The 13,857-nt window shown below is 53.5% G+C and overlaps 1 pseudogene; it reads left to right on the top strand.

The window, feature by feature from the left end:
- Nucleotides 1-524: 524 nt before the first annotated feature.
- LOC102051907 (hydrocephalus-inducing protein-like) lies at nt 525-13,089 on the top strand (annotated as a pseudogene).
- Nucleotides 13,090-13,857: the final 768 nt, after the last annotated feature.

Consider the following 13,857-nt stretch of genomic DNA (forward strand, 5'->3'; position numbering starts at 1 on the left):
TTCATCCTGTCCAAGTCCTGGCAGGGTGCTGGGGCCTGCGTATCTGCACGTAAAGCCAAGCAGGAGATGGTGGCCACCATCCTGCCAAGATGTGCCAGGAAAGGTTCGATTCTGCCATGCCTTTCTGCTGACAACAACCATGGGTTTGCTTCCATTGCGTGTTGCCGGTCCTCATCTGCTCGAGGACAAGTTTGCAGTCAAAATAATGTCAAACTGAGATGTAAAGACCAGAATAAGACCCTTGGATTAAGTCTCCTGGGCACCATGCCTGCCCTTTCCTCTTTAACCTCCAAACTTTGAAACACTTTGTCTTGGGGCAGCCCAGGGCAGTGGTCTAGACGTGGCAGAGTTGCCTGGGGACAAAGATACTCCTGAGCATCAAGGAAGGGGTGCCAGAAGCTCACCATACAGTGTTACTTTTCTACTTGCTTTGTATTTATTGGTCATTGTCTTTTCACTCCTCCTTCTTGCTTTTCACTTTCCTGCTGTCCAACACAGGGAATGTGGCCCTGGAATACAACTGGATGGCGGCTGTGGAGGACGAAAGGGCATTGAGCCACACTGGGGAGCTGCTTCCACCCAGCCTGGATGGTAAGGTGCTGCCTCAGTGTGGCAGCTAGGCATGCCCGGGGTGTCTCAATTGGTAGCTGAGGGCATGGGGAGAAGAACATGCCACTTCACCCCAAAACACTGATTGCTTTCTCATCCCTGTACTGTCATCCGCTTTCATTGCCATCTTCCCAGCTGCAGCTGGAGACTTTCTCCTTGCCCGCTTTCAGGGCCTTTCAGAGCCTCCTGTGCTTGCTCTGACACGTGTGCTCTGCGCAGGAGCTGACCTGGCTCAGGGGGGAGCCACGTGGTGGATCAGGACCGGCAAGGGGACATCAGGGCACCACTTGGGGAAGTCTCTGAGTCTGGGAAAACTGATGGTGTAACAACGCGTTAGCTGACCTGAGTCACTGTCTCTGTGCAGTCCCCCAGCCCAGGGCGAACGCAAAGTCACTGTCTAAAACGAACCCTCCGAACTCGGGCGCAGGAGTGTTTGCTGCAGGCAGAGACCCTGCTCACAGCAGCTGCCGGAGCCCAGCGGCGGGGCCGTGGCTCGTTAACCTGCGCTAACCTGATCGTGCCTGAGCACATGGTCTCCCTGGGAGCAGCGCGGTTCTGCGGGGAAACCGGGCTCTGTGTCCAAGGGGTCTTACTGGGAAGAGGAGCGCGGAGAGCTGTCAACCCTCGTGTTTCCTAGCACAGGCAGCTTGTCCGATGGTCAGGGTGGCAGAGCCCAGCCAAAGCCCGTCACGCTCCGAGTGTGCTCATCTCCCTCGGCTGTGGGTCCTGGCGTTGGCTCTGCCCCGGCACAGGGCACACTCGTGCTGAAGCCGGGCTGTGCCATCAGCTGTCCGGCCGTCAGTTATGGAAGCTGGCAAAGGGGAAGGAAGGAAAGGGCGTGAAGAGCAGCGCTGTTCCCCAAAGCCTTCTCTCATCACACACAAGCAAAATTCAGCTCTGCAGGCGAGGCCACGAGGGAGCAGGGCTTAATGCTGTCCCTCATGCTGAGTGCCGAGTCTGGCCGTATTGGGGTGCGAAACAGCACCCGGAAACTTTCCCAGAGGCTGTTACACAGACATCTCTACTGCTAGTTCCTGGACATGGTTTGGGAATGAATGCTGGCCAGAAACTGTTCTGCAGGAGGTTTGCCTCTAGCTTCTCAGTCCTGGAGACAGAGAGAGTTTGACAGCATGGATTGGCGCAGCTGACTTCAGTCCTGGGCCCATTCATTTGCTACCATAGACATAGCCTTCCTGTCCATCATCCGAGTATCCTTACAGAGTGATGCCCAGCAGTGTGCTTTGATTCAGGCAGTCCTCTGGGTCTCTTCTGGGCCTTTTTACTGTATTTGCTGCCCCCACCCTCTTCTCCCTCCCGTCTGTTCTCACTTTCACACCCGTCCCCAGGACTTGTTGGGATTATGATTTAGCGAGCGGTAACACAGAAGCAAAAAGCAAACTGACCGCTCTCCCTGTGCTGCACTGGCAGTTGTCCTCCTGAAAGCACTTGGCCAGAGATGCTCCGAGTGCATCCCAGCTCCCTTCCGTCCACCTGCAGCAGGAGGCAGAGTTTCTGGGAACCGAGTGTTTTCCCCTTGAAAGATGTCCTGCTATCCCCTTTTCCTTGCCGCAGGGGATTTCCTCTCCTCCTCTTCGGGTGCCTCTTTGAAGCTCCAGTCTAGCCATTGCTCGAGCCAGGTAGGTCACACGCTGGAGCATGTCTCTTCCTCCCTGAGCACGTCTCTGAACACCCATCAGTGCCACCCCAAGCCCTGCAGCGGCACTGTTCCTGCTGGCCAGGACCAGGTCTTCCAGATTAAGTTCTCTCCGTTGTCCGTGGGAGACCTCTATGCTCTGCAGGTAGGAAAAAAGCCCAGGCACTCTTCAACTCTTGCTGCCACTGGGTAGTCACGGTAATACCTCTGCCTGGGGCAGTGGGAGTGCAGACCTGGGGACAGCCAGCCCCAGAGGGGCAGCACAAACCTCCAACACATGGGAGCAACGAAAAGCGATCATCCAGCCTTGGTAGAAGTGGCGGGTATAGAGACACTGGGAAAAGACCTTGTATGAAATCTAAAGCTCCTGAAGTGTTGCAAAATCTGGAAGGAATGATCCAGAAAGGCTGTTAAGAGGCCAGCCAGTCCCCAGCTCTGCTTCCGTATCAGCCAAGCACGGTCTCCTTGTCTACATAGAAACCTGTGTGCTGCAGCTGGTCTGCAGGCACATCGCTGTCACGCTTCTGCTGTTCCACCTCTGCTGCCTCCGTGGCGAGGAGCGCAGCTCTGCAGCGTTTGCTGCTCCGTGCTTGCACAGAGAGAGGATCCAACGCTGCGTGCTGTCACAGGAGACAGGCAAGCAGCTGGCTGTCTGGAAATGTTAGTCTGGCTAATACCAGACTAATAAAATCCCTTTCTTCCCAGTATTCCTAACCTGAATCCAAATCAGAAGGGCCCGGAGGTGGCTGTGAGGGGTAGAAGCCTGATGCCAAAGTGCCACTTTGAACTGGAGGACTCTGACTACAGCACTGCAAAAAGGCGCGACCCAGAGTTGCAGGGGGCACGGGGGGCAGCGCTGGATCTCGACAGGAGAGCGGTTGAGTTTGCAGCAACTGGAGTGTGTGGCAGGAGCAGCAGGTAGGTATGGTCGCGGCTTCTCCTGTTGATGGTCTCCTAGCCATCCCCCTTACCCAGAGACCTCTCCAGCTACTATTCCAAGCCCCGAGGCACGTCTGTGATCTGCTGACATGTGCCCACCGGGCTGTTTTGGGGCTGGAACAAGCTGGTCAGTGAAGACCAACTGCTAATTTTTTGTTCTCCTTGTGCCTTTCTTCAGTAAGGTATGGGTCAGTCTGGGAGGACCACGTATCCCCAGCCTGCGCTTTGTGGCCAGTACAACCTTTGTCCCTTTGAAGAGCATCCTTGGGACATCCTTGCTCCTTTCAAATACCAGGTGGACGAGGTCAGCGAAGGCTGCCACCGCAACAGAGAACACCATTTTCCAAAGGAGTCTTACTAGACTCCATTTTACCATTCTCACTTGATCTTACCATTTTTATGTGTGAGAGTTTGGCTAATTTCTTTGCTAATTTCTGTGTTGATAGCCATTAATTTTTAGGCACCTGAGAGACAGAGGGCCCCTAGAAAGCAGGTGAAATGTTTGTGCTCCCGGCGTTATTCCCCTTTACCAAATAACTCCTTCCAGATGGTGTCCAGGACTGGCAGTGCCTGATGTCTGATACAGGACAGAGTCATGAACATCCCAATGCCGCCTTAGTAGTCCTTTTTGCTTGGTGTTCCCAGGACCTTTGTGGTTATGAACCCAACCAGTTCTGCGTATTCCTTTCACTGGACTTGCCAAGATCCTGAAGCGCCCCCAGAACAGGTGGCTTTCTTCTGCCTCACGCAGGGAGGTCAGATCCAGCCAGGGAAGACAGCAGAGGTGGGTGCAGAAAATTATGAAGGCAGATCCAGTACCCGTGTGTGCCAGTTTAGCACTGGCTAAGCCTACACTTACTGGGTGTCCCGTCTCACTGTGAGCTTGCCAAGACCTTGAAGAAACCTTTGACTGCAGTGTAAATGAACTGGCAGGCGAACTTGTTCTCACCCTGTAGCCCGCATCTGCCATGCTTCGGGGCTGTAAGTGGCACAGCAGCTCTCCGAGCTCAGACCAACGTAAGGTGGAGGTTCCTGGGGTTTCTTAGTGGTATAGACCGTACCCCCCTCCCCTTACCCTGCCAAGGGCAACAACTTTTTCCTTTGTTTGCCTCTTTCTCCCACAGATGAAGTTTGAATTCATCCCCTGGCACCTGGGCATGACGGAATCATTCTGGGTCTTTACGATCCCCGAGCAGAGCATTTCAGTCCCGTTCCTGTTGGTGGGCAATGCCAGCAACCCACTAGTGACTCTGGACAGATCCCACCTGAACTTCCAGTTGCTGTTAACTGGTGAGTGCTGTGGTAGTACCTTGCACCCTCGTATGTGGACTGCTCCAGCGGTCCAGTGCTCCCGTTGTTCCAGCAGGCTCCAACAAGGAGGCTGGAAATGGAAACAGGCACTTGGGAGTCACCCAGCTCCTGGCACCCAGGCGTACGAGGGAGAGGAAGGGAGGAAGGCATGAGGGACACGGCATGTGGTTGAGGCTGTTTCCAGGAGGGGATCTGGGGGAAATGCAGGGGAGTGCAGGGGGTCAGGGGCATGTTTCCATGTCGGCATTCTGAGCGTGCCATGCTGCAGGCAATGGGCCTTGCTGCAGGTAGCCTGCTGGGCTCAGCCAGCGGGCAGTGTTGGCCTGGTGGCCAGAGGAACAAAATGTTTTCAGTGGCTGCTTTGTCCTCTCCCCCAGGGCACGAGGTACATCAGACCATCTATATGATCAACAATGAGAAAGAAGCGTTCAGATTTGCTTTCAGAGAAAGCTCTCTCTTTTCAGAGGGATGCAACACCTCTGTGAAAGTAGAGCCCTAGCAGGCTCCATCACTCTCTGTCAAGGTAACGGGGCTCGCAGGCCAGATTCCCTCCTCTGCATGCCAGATGTTGCACCATCATTTTGCTGTTGAGGTTTTTGTCCCTTGGCAGTCACCAGGTGACTTTCAGCAGTAGCATACCTTCATTTGTTCCTTCCCGAGGAGACACCACAAAACTGCAGGTTTCTTCATAAAGTAGCTGTGTCCAGGTTACCCTGGTCTTCTAGACCCCGTTTCTGGAGAAATTCAGGCTTTGGATCTTCTGTTTGTGACAACAAAAGCATGTTTGGGGGTTTTAACCCCATGATCCCCTGAGCCAGCAGCCTTAAGTGTGCAAGGCTGTTCCCTGTGTTCCTTTAGTGACAGAGTCCACCGCGTGTGGTCTGTGCAAAGCCACCAAGAGCAGCAAAGCACATGAGCAGCACTGCAGGCAGCACTTAAGCCCATCACGGAGGACAGCAACAGGCTTACACAAGCTGTGTTTTGCAGGATCTCCTGTCAGAAAATGCGTGTGCTTTCCTTGTAAACTGCAGGACTTGGGATCAGACATGATCCTGAGTTCAGGTAGTACAGCAGGTCACTAGCTCATCTGCTGACCCACCACAACGTCCCTCTGCCCACTCATAGCCTGTCTGGGTGTAAGGAGACCATGTTGGCTCTGGGCAGCTTTGCTGTGGCTTCAAAGATCCTGAATTTTGGCTTGCCATGGGGTGCCAGATAAGAGAGCATCCTGTGTCAGTTACTGTGACTCACCTGAGAAGTGGTAATTCCTTAAATCTCTGTAGTCTGGTTGTGTATGATCATGTAGACAGAAATTACCCACAGAAATTACAAAGAAGCTGTTTTGGTGACACCCACGTGGTCCTGCTGTCACGGGAGCTGGATGATTCCTCTTTGCAAAGAGGACGTTAACCCTTGTCATGTAGATCGGAGAGACTGGGGGTCTCCGTGAGTGCCGCCTTCTGTGTTTGGGACAGAAATGGGGTCTTGAACCTATGCAGCCCTGTAGCGTGTGGAGAGGACAGCAAGGCCAGCATTAGCTCAGGGATTGCTGCTCTATTGTTGTATCCGCTGCTGTCCCATTACATGGGATCGTCACACCCTCAACAGTTCTCGCTAGGGCTTGCTCCGTAATGGGAGCCCTGAAGGGCAGAGGGCTCTTCCTGGTATCTCCCAGGCCTGAGGTCTCACCACAGCCACTGCACAGCTGCTCTCCCACAGAGCAGGCAACATGGGGCCAGGAAAGCTAAGAGACAGTGAACGGGACAAAAAGGGTCTTCTCTCCTCAGGTTTCCCATTAGTCACCTTCATACCAACACTAGAAGGAGAGGTGGTCTTTGACCTCAAGTGCAATGTCAAGAGGAAGATCCAGCCCCTCTCCTTGAATATCAAAGCCACCAGCTATGGTCTGAACGTGTCTGTCAGGTGCGAGGACAGTGACAGCTGTGCCGCTGAGCTCCGTGCACAAGAGATCAACGTCATTGACTTCAAGGAGGTGAGCAGTGCTGGTGCCCTGAACCCTTTGCCCCACAAAGCCCTCCCAGACTGGCCCTTAACCAGGAGCCTGGCAGATACGTTTGAGCAAGGGGGAATGTTTTTCTTTGTATCTGGCTACAGTCGGGTCTTTAGAGGGAGGGAGTTGGATCTTTCACACAGGAAATCAGCTGAATATGAAAGATGCAGGAGCACATTAGCAAGGAACACTTGCTGGGCTGGCCAGCGCTTTGCGTGTGCTCCAGCCCCTAATCCACACCACCTTCTCCCCACAGGTACAGCTGAACGAGATCATCAAGCACATCTTCAGCATCCACAATAATGGCAAGTTCAGCTTCACCTTCTCGTGGGAGCTGAGCGGCCCTGCAGCCCGTAAGCAGGTCCTTACGGTCGCCCCTCAGATGGGCACTGTGCAGGCGGAGGGGAAAGCAGAGACCCAGCTGGTTTTTCACCCACAGAAGATGTGCTCTTTAAAGGACACAAAGCTGATGCTGCAGGTGAGGCAGCAGCGTCTAGCGCAGGACCTTTGCCTTCCCTGCACAGCGCCTGGGCGGCAGGAGCCCAGAGCCAGTGCTGAGCTCTGTCACTGAGTCTGAATGAGGCAAAGAGGCTCCTGTTGCTGAAATAGAGCCTCACAGCTTCTGAATGGCATGTTTTAGTGAGTGCTCATCTAGGACCATTTTAGGAAGCGCTTTTGCGGCAGGACATAGCCCCCAGGCCCTCTCTGTCCCTGATTTGGGGCCAGGGGAGGGCTCGATGTGCATGGGGATGGAGCTGTTCCTCCTTGCCCGGCCCCTCCTGAGTTGGGTCCCACAGCTCGGAGTGGTCTTGACAACACGTGGCAGAAAACTTTCCCTCTCAGACCGAGCCTTTCCACCTTCTGTTTCCATTCTAGCATCCTCTGGCACTTGCTTTTTCTTATTGTCGCTGCAGCCAGTTGTCCCCCATCCTCTTCCTCAGCCGTCTCTGGTGCTTGCGGTTGTAACTCCCATCTCTTCAGCTGGCTTATGCTGCCTTTTACCCTACCAGATCAGCAAGGGTCCCACATTTACCTGTGTGTTCCTGGCCACCGTGGTAGTGCCCGCTGTCCACTTCTCCACCACCAGACTCAACTTTGGAGCCTGCTTCATCTACCGTGCTGGGATGTCACCTGCCCAGCAGACCCTTGTCATCACAAACAAGGCAGAGAAGGACGTGAGGTAGGCCGCCTCCACATGCTCCTTTGACCCTTGCTTAGCACATGCCTGATCCACGTCCTCATGGCCACTGTGGGTGAAATCCTGAAGGCGCAGGGAGAGGAGGCAGGAGAGCCCCAAGCAGCCCTGATGGTGGTGTCTCAGCATGCACAGCCTTGCGACACCTCTTTGCTCTGCTCTCTGCCGGTTTGAACTGTTTGTTCACCAGCACAGCACACCTGAAGGTGGACTTCCCAGGGTACATCCTGTGTTCAGGAAGGACAGTGGAGGTGCCCGTCGCTTTCTGTCCCAGAGAGGCCGTGTCTTACTGTGAGCTCATCCCTTTTGAAATCAATGGTCTTTGCCAGCAGAGCGTTGAGGTCCGAGGAAGGGGCGTGGAAATGAAGGTGAGATAAAAATCCAAATCCTAAAATTCCAGCCAAATCTCTTCCCCAGCCTACTGTGTTTTGGTTTTCTGCCACTTTTGTGGCAGAAAACCCCTTCTCTCCTCCTTTCCTTTCTCTTCATATTAATTGCTGCTGCCTCAGGTTGATGTTGTGGAACTACAAGGAAAGAGTGGTGAAGCTGGGAGCCCTCTCCATCGGACAGACAGTGAAGAATGTCACCATAGCAAACAACAGTGCTGCCCCTCTCGCTTTTAAGCTCAGTGTCACGTCCACCACGCCAGAGCTGCAAGAAGCTGGGGTAAGGCCCCTTCCTTCACTGGAGAGCACTTTAGTGTGCCTGCAGGTAGCTGTGAGCTGCTCTGGGCAGGAGCTAGTAGCTAATTACAGTTGTCTGCTGTCCTGGCTGCCTGTACACTGTCCTGTCCTCCCTGCTGGGACTGCTCCACCAGCAGATGCGATGTGAACACCTCATCTGAGCGAGGTGTTGGGGCTCCCCTAGTAGCCAGAAGTGAGAAGGTACAATTCCCCTGACGTGTTTTAGACACAACTACATCAGGATGCAGCCATGTACTTCAGATCTGGAAAGGTAAGGGAGATAAATGAATCTTTAAAGACTTAAGAATTACAGCTGTCTTGGAGCTTACAAGAAATTCCTTTAGAAGACATAGTTCAGCTCACCATGGCCAGGTGGACACACCACAGGAAAACCCCTTTGGTACCTGGGAATGCATACGAGAGAGTGAATGGGGTTGGGGCAGTGTTGGTGGGGACGGAACAGGAATCGGAAGATTCTTCTCTGACTTTAGCAATGGAGGTTTCACAGCTTGCTTGCCAGATGAAGTAGTCTCCCCTCGTTTCTTTGGGCAGGTTCTCTGCTTGAACCCCACCAGCAAACTCAGTCTGAAGTCCAAAGGAGGCACCTGTAAGGTGGAGGTGACCTTCTCCCCAAAATGCCGCATCCAGCCGTTCAGCAAAGAAGTGATGCTGGAGTGCAGCGGCCTGGTGCGCTCCCTCTTCACAGTGCAGGGCCCCTGCCAGGGCATCCATGTGAGCTTGGACCAGGAACACCTCAGCTTTGGAGCGGTGGTGCAGCAGAGCTACACATCCCAGCACGTTGTCATGCAGAGCATGGGCGACATAGGCGTCAAGTAATGCAGAACCCTGTCCTCTCTGAGGCTGAGAGCTTGGATGAGGGTTGCATGGAGCTGTAGCTTAGCCAGCTAGCTCCTGTCGGCTTTTCCATCCCAGTGGAGAGTTGTGTAGCCAAGGCTGTGCAGTCAGGCCCTAGAAGTTAGCAAGGGATGCAACCAAAAGCTTGTTTACAGATGGTACAGCTGAGTCCTACCCACCCTCTGAAGCCTTATTTCCAGGTGGCTCAGCATCATGCCTGAGATCCTCTGGGAAAGGAGGCTTAGAAACAGCACATGGCGTTTGCAGCCTCCGATTGCTAATCCTTCCTCCCTGTCCTTGTGTTTTCTTTGGCAAGGTTTAAGTGGGATGTCGAGAGCTTCAAGCCAGATTTCTCCATCAGCCCCACAAAGGGTTACATCTCCCCAGGAATGGATGTCCCCTTTGTTGTGACCTTCCGCCCCTCTAAGCTGAGCCACGCCATCCAGTACGAGGGTGTGCAGTGCTTCATCCAGGGCAGTGAGCCGCTGCGGCTTACGCTGGCAGGGTGCTGCATGGAGACCCCTGTGACCAAAGAGGTAACCGGAGCACAGAGGATGGGTCCCCCCCTTACCCCACCATTTGCACCACGTCGCTCCCAAGGCAGGGACTGGAGGACGCTTATGTGCATAGCCTCCCTCCTGCCTGGGTGTCCCAGAGAGCTGAGAGAACTGCTGGGCAGGATTCCCAAAGTTTCTGAGCCCTGTAATTGCCTTCCTCCCCTGTTAAAGGTGCTGCTTCTCCAGTGAGCGCCTCAGCTGTCCTGGCTCTGCACTGCAGCACCCTTGCTGTGGGGACGCCCTGCAGGGCTCTTCTGAGACCCTCCCCACAGAGCCACCCAGCTATACCCCCGATACTGCACCCGCAGCCACACTTTCCCTCCCTGTCAGGGCAGGGGAGGGCATTCAGCATTAGGAGCGGGTAAGGCAACTGCATCCAGCTCCTGGGGTGCGCGGGGGTGTGGCGTGGAGGACTCCTGGCCCTCACAGGTGTTGCAGGAGCGTGCAGCCGGGAGGTGTTGGCTCTTGCTGCCAAGACAGCCCAGAGCTGCTCTTCAGCCTGCCCGCAGAGATGGTGCGCGGCTGCAGCTCTTGTCCTTGCACAGGAGAGTTTCCTTCAGGACTCCCTGTTTTCTTTCACCTGGCATGCAAAAGACTTGCTCTCTCCCTTTTTTAAGGCCAAACAACTTGATTTACTTAAAAAGCTATCTCCCAAATGGAAATCACGTATATGGCAAGGAGAAGCTGCTCCCTGCGCTCCAGGTGCTGGTGCAGAGCTAGTCAGGCTGGGAGTGGGAAGGGTTCCTCGGGGTGACCAAGCAGCCTCTGTGCTCCTCTCTTGCAGGTACTGACTTTCTCATGCAAGGTGCGCGAGCAGCGCAGCCAGACCATCTCTCTGTCCAACCCAAGCAACGAGGCCTGGACCGTGCAACCTGTCATTGAGGGGGAACACTGGAAGGGGCCTGAATTTTTCCGTCTAGAGGCCAATCAACAAAAAAAGCCTTGCAAGATCACTTAGAACCCCCTGACCGTGAGCTCTGAGAATAAGAAGCATCAGGTAAGCGCGCTGTGCCAGCATGCTGACCCTCATAGTGTGACCCTCACGGCTTGCCCTGCTTTGGGCAGGAGGTTGGACGAGGTGACCTTTACAGGTCCTGCGCAAGCTGAAACTGTCCTGTGATCTATGCTGGAAGCTGGGTTTCTTGGTGGCTAGAGGCCAGGCATAGGGAAAAGTGCTGGTGGGAAGTCTGGGCTGACCACTGAACGTGTTGGAGCAGCTAACCTAAAAAGCTGTTTTTTCTGAAGGTCCAGGAAATAAGGTTTGTTCTGTGCAGCTCCTGGTCCCTGCCTGTGCAGCCCAGGGGGGCTCAGAGACCCCTGTGCTTAGCCCTGCACAGGCTCCCCAAACCCTGGGGACAACCACTTCTGCCAGCACTGCCCTGCTGCCGTCCTTTTGCAGCACGCGGGGAGCAAGGAGGGTGAAGTTTTCCGCTATTTGCCTAGAATTACCAGAATATTACTATTTTCAACATACATTTCATAACTCCCAAGTTTGAACATGTAACAAGACAACACATAGAACAAACAAAACACAGAGCGCTATTTCAGTTGTTACATTCTAGGAATTCCCCAATTCATAAGACAACCTAAAGGAAGTTTTTAGCTTCCCAGATCTTTATGAAGTATTTAATATTTTGTTACTCCCATGTTTTCCCCCCCCCTTTTTTTTTTTTTTCCAACGCAAAAGTTTCCTTTTTACTTTTACTATGAGGTCCCTCTTAACTTGTTACTGTGAGATTCCGCCTTATGTCCCGCCCCCGCTTTCCGCGAGGCCTCCGGGCTTTTAGGATCTGGCAGTAACCTCAGGTTTGCTCGATCTGCCCTCAAGATCGCTAGCGGCCACCCCTTGGTCAGCAAACCCCCTCCCAAGGTACCTTTCCTCCTGGGGACTACGCTGCGCGCCAGACGTCTCCGTGTGTCTCACCAGCCGCCCCATTTCTAAACATACCGTTTTATCCGTGGATCCAGGGGTTTCTCTTCTGCTCCCGGGTGAACAGCTGAGAAGAGGAGGCTCCTCCGAGGAAATCTCCCAGGGCGCGCCTAGGAGCGTCCGCTCCGCAGCTGGTCCCTCAGCCGAGCAGAAATCCTCCTGCCTGGCTCGCCAAAATGAAATACAGAATTAAACTCTGTAACTCGAAAGTTATAAAGTAGGTATGTTTATTGTGCACAGATGCACAGGGGATCACTCCACCACAAGTGTGCATGCCCGAAGTGACGAACCATCACGTATTTATACGATAAAACAAATGAATATTCAATTAACACCTATACATATTCGTTACCTAAACCCAAACCCACATACTCTCACTTCTTCGTATGTTAATTAGCTTATCAGTCCTTTTCCTGGAATGTGGTGGTCTTGCAAGTTTGCAGCTAATTCATGTCCTTGTCGATCATCTGGTTTTCTTTTAGCAAGGAGATCTCTAGATAACATTGGAATGTTTCTCATCCTTTTTATAAATAGCCCCTTTGTTAGAGGAAGAAGAGTAGGTGTTTCCTTAAAATTATATGGTTACGTGACCAATCACCACACCTATACTCCTTGAACAGGTATTTCCTTAAAACTATATGGTTAGGTGACCAATCACCATACCTACACTCCTTGAGCAGACACATACAATCACAATCGATGTTTATTGTCCCTATTTTGCACTATTTCTCCATGTCATCACCGTCCTTCGTCCTGCTCTCGGTCCAGCTGCAGAGGTGGGAACACGCCTGCTGTCATCCCTGGCCGCTGGGTGTTGCCTCGTTCTCTCTGCATCACCGCTGTTTGGATGGAGCTCAGGCCTTCCTCTCCAAAGGGCTGCAGGTGCCTGCTGGCATGGCCGTGCCCCCTTGTGTTGCCTGCACACCTTTCCTGCGCTGGTCTGGGTGCTTTGTGCTGCTCTGGTCCGCAGCTTTGCCTGGGAAGGACCGTGTACTCCCCGGGTACTGCCTGAGAGCTCCACTGATGGAGGCAATCTGAAGCATCCCCTCCGGGCAGCTGCTGGGAACCATGATTGAAGCCGGAGAGGCTGAATTCTGGGTGGGAGATGCAGCCAGGGACGTGGGGATGGAGCCACTGTGCTGAGGGTTTGGTGGGAGGGATTTGGGGTGGGAACTGTGTGCCTTCAACATGAGTGTCCTGCGTGGGAAGGGTGTACATGGGCAGCAGAGAAAAATGGCTCTTAAGATGGGGTGTGTGCGTGCTCAGGGAGAAACTCAACTCAGTTACTCCCTTCTGTTCTGTGTGTTTACCTTTCTCTTGTTTTCTCTCTTCATTATAGGAGTAGTTTTTGAAGTGTGGGTTGTGGCAGGTGTGCTGCACTGTCCTCGTAACTCCAGCCTCAGGGATACTTCAGTAACTGCCCCTTTGCTGCCACTGTGAGGGGTGATACTCCTCGACGTGTCTAAGCAGCTCTGCTCTGAGTTATTCTGCCCCAGGATTAGGGTTTTGTTGTTGGTTTATACCAACCAAAGTCTGGTTTGGGGTCAGAAGGTTCAGCTGATTGAACTGGAAGCCCAATTTGGGAAAGGTATGAGGAGGAGGAAGGCAAGAGCCAACCCTTTCTGCAGATACAGAGGCTTAGACCAGCTAAAACCCATCGCAGAGCAGCACCAGCAGCGTCTCTCCCCTGTCTGTGGCACGGAGCAAGGAGGGACTCGCTGCCTTTTAGCTCAGGTACCTCCTCGTCCTCTGGCTGGTAATGTGGGAGCAGCTCCTGCTGCATGCAGACCCTGATGCTGCACATGTCTTTTTACTACCTTTTGCCTTATTAGTTAAATCTTGAGCCTATTAAACTTTTGAAGGAAGTTTGTGAAGTTATTCCTGTCGAACAGAGCTTTGTCTGTAAAATCTAGGCAGTAAAAGGATCACCCCGACAGTCTGTGCTGCTTGAGCTCGGTGTGTGCCTGCTGCTGAGGTGGGACTGGAGATGGAGCTGTTTTCCCTAAAGCAGCGGTTTGGGGGAATGGGTTGGGCCGTAACTGTTGGAGAACTCTGCTTGGGAGCAGGGAGAGCGAGGGGGGACTGTGTGATGCCCCCAGGGAGAAAGGGGGCA

Source organism: Falco cherrug, chromosome 14, assembly GCF_023634085.1.
Source record: "Falco cherrug isolate bFalChe1 chromosome 14, bFalChe1.pri, whole genome shotgun sequence".
Taxonomy (NCBI): domain Eukaryota; kingdom Metazoa; phylum Chordata; class Aves; order Falconiformes; family Falconidae; genus Falco; species Falco cherrug.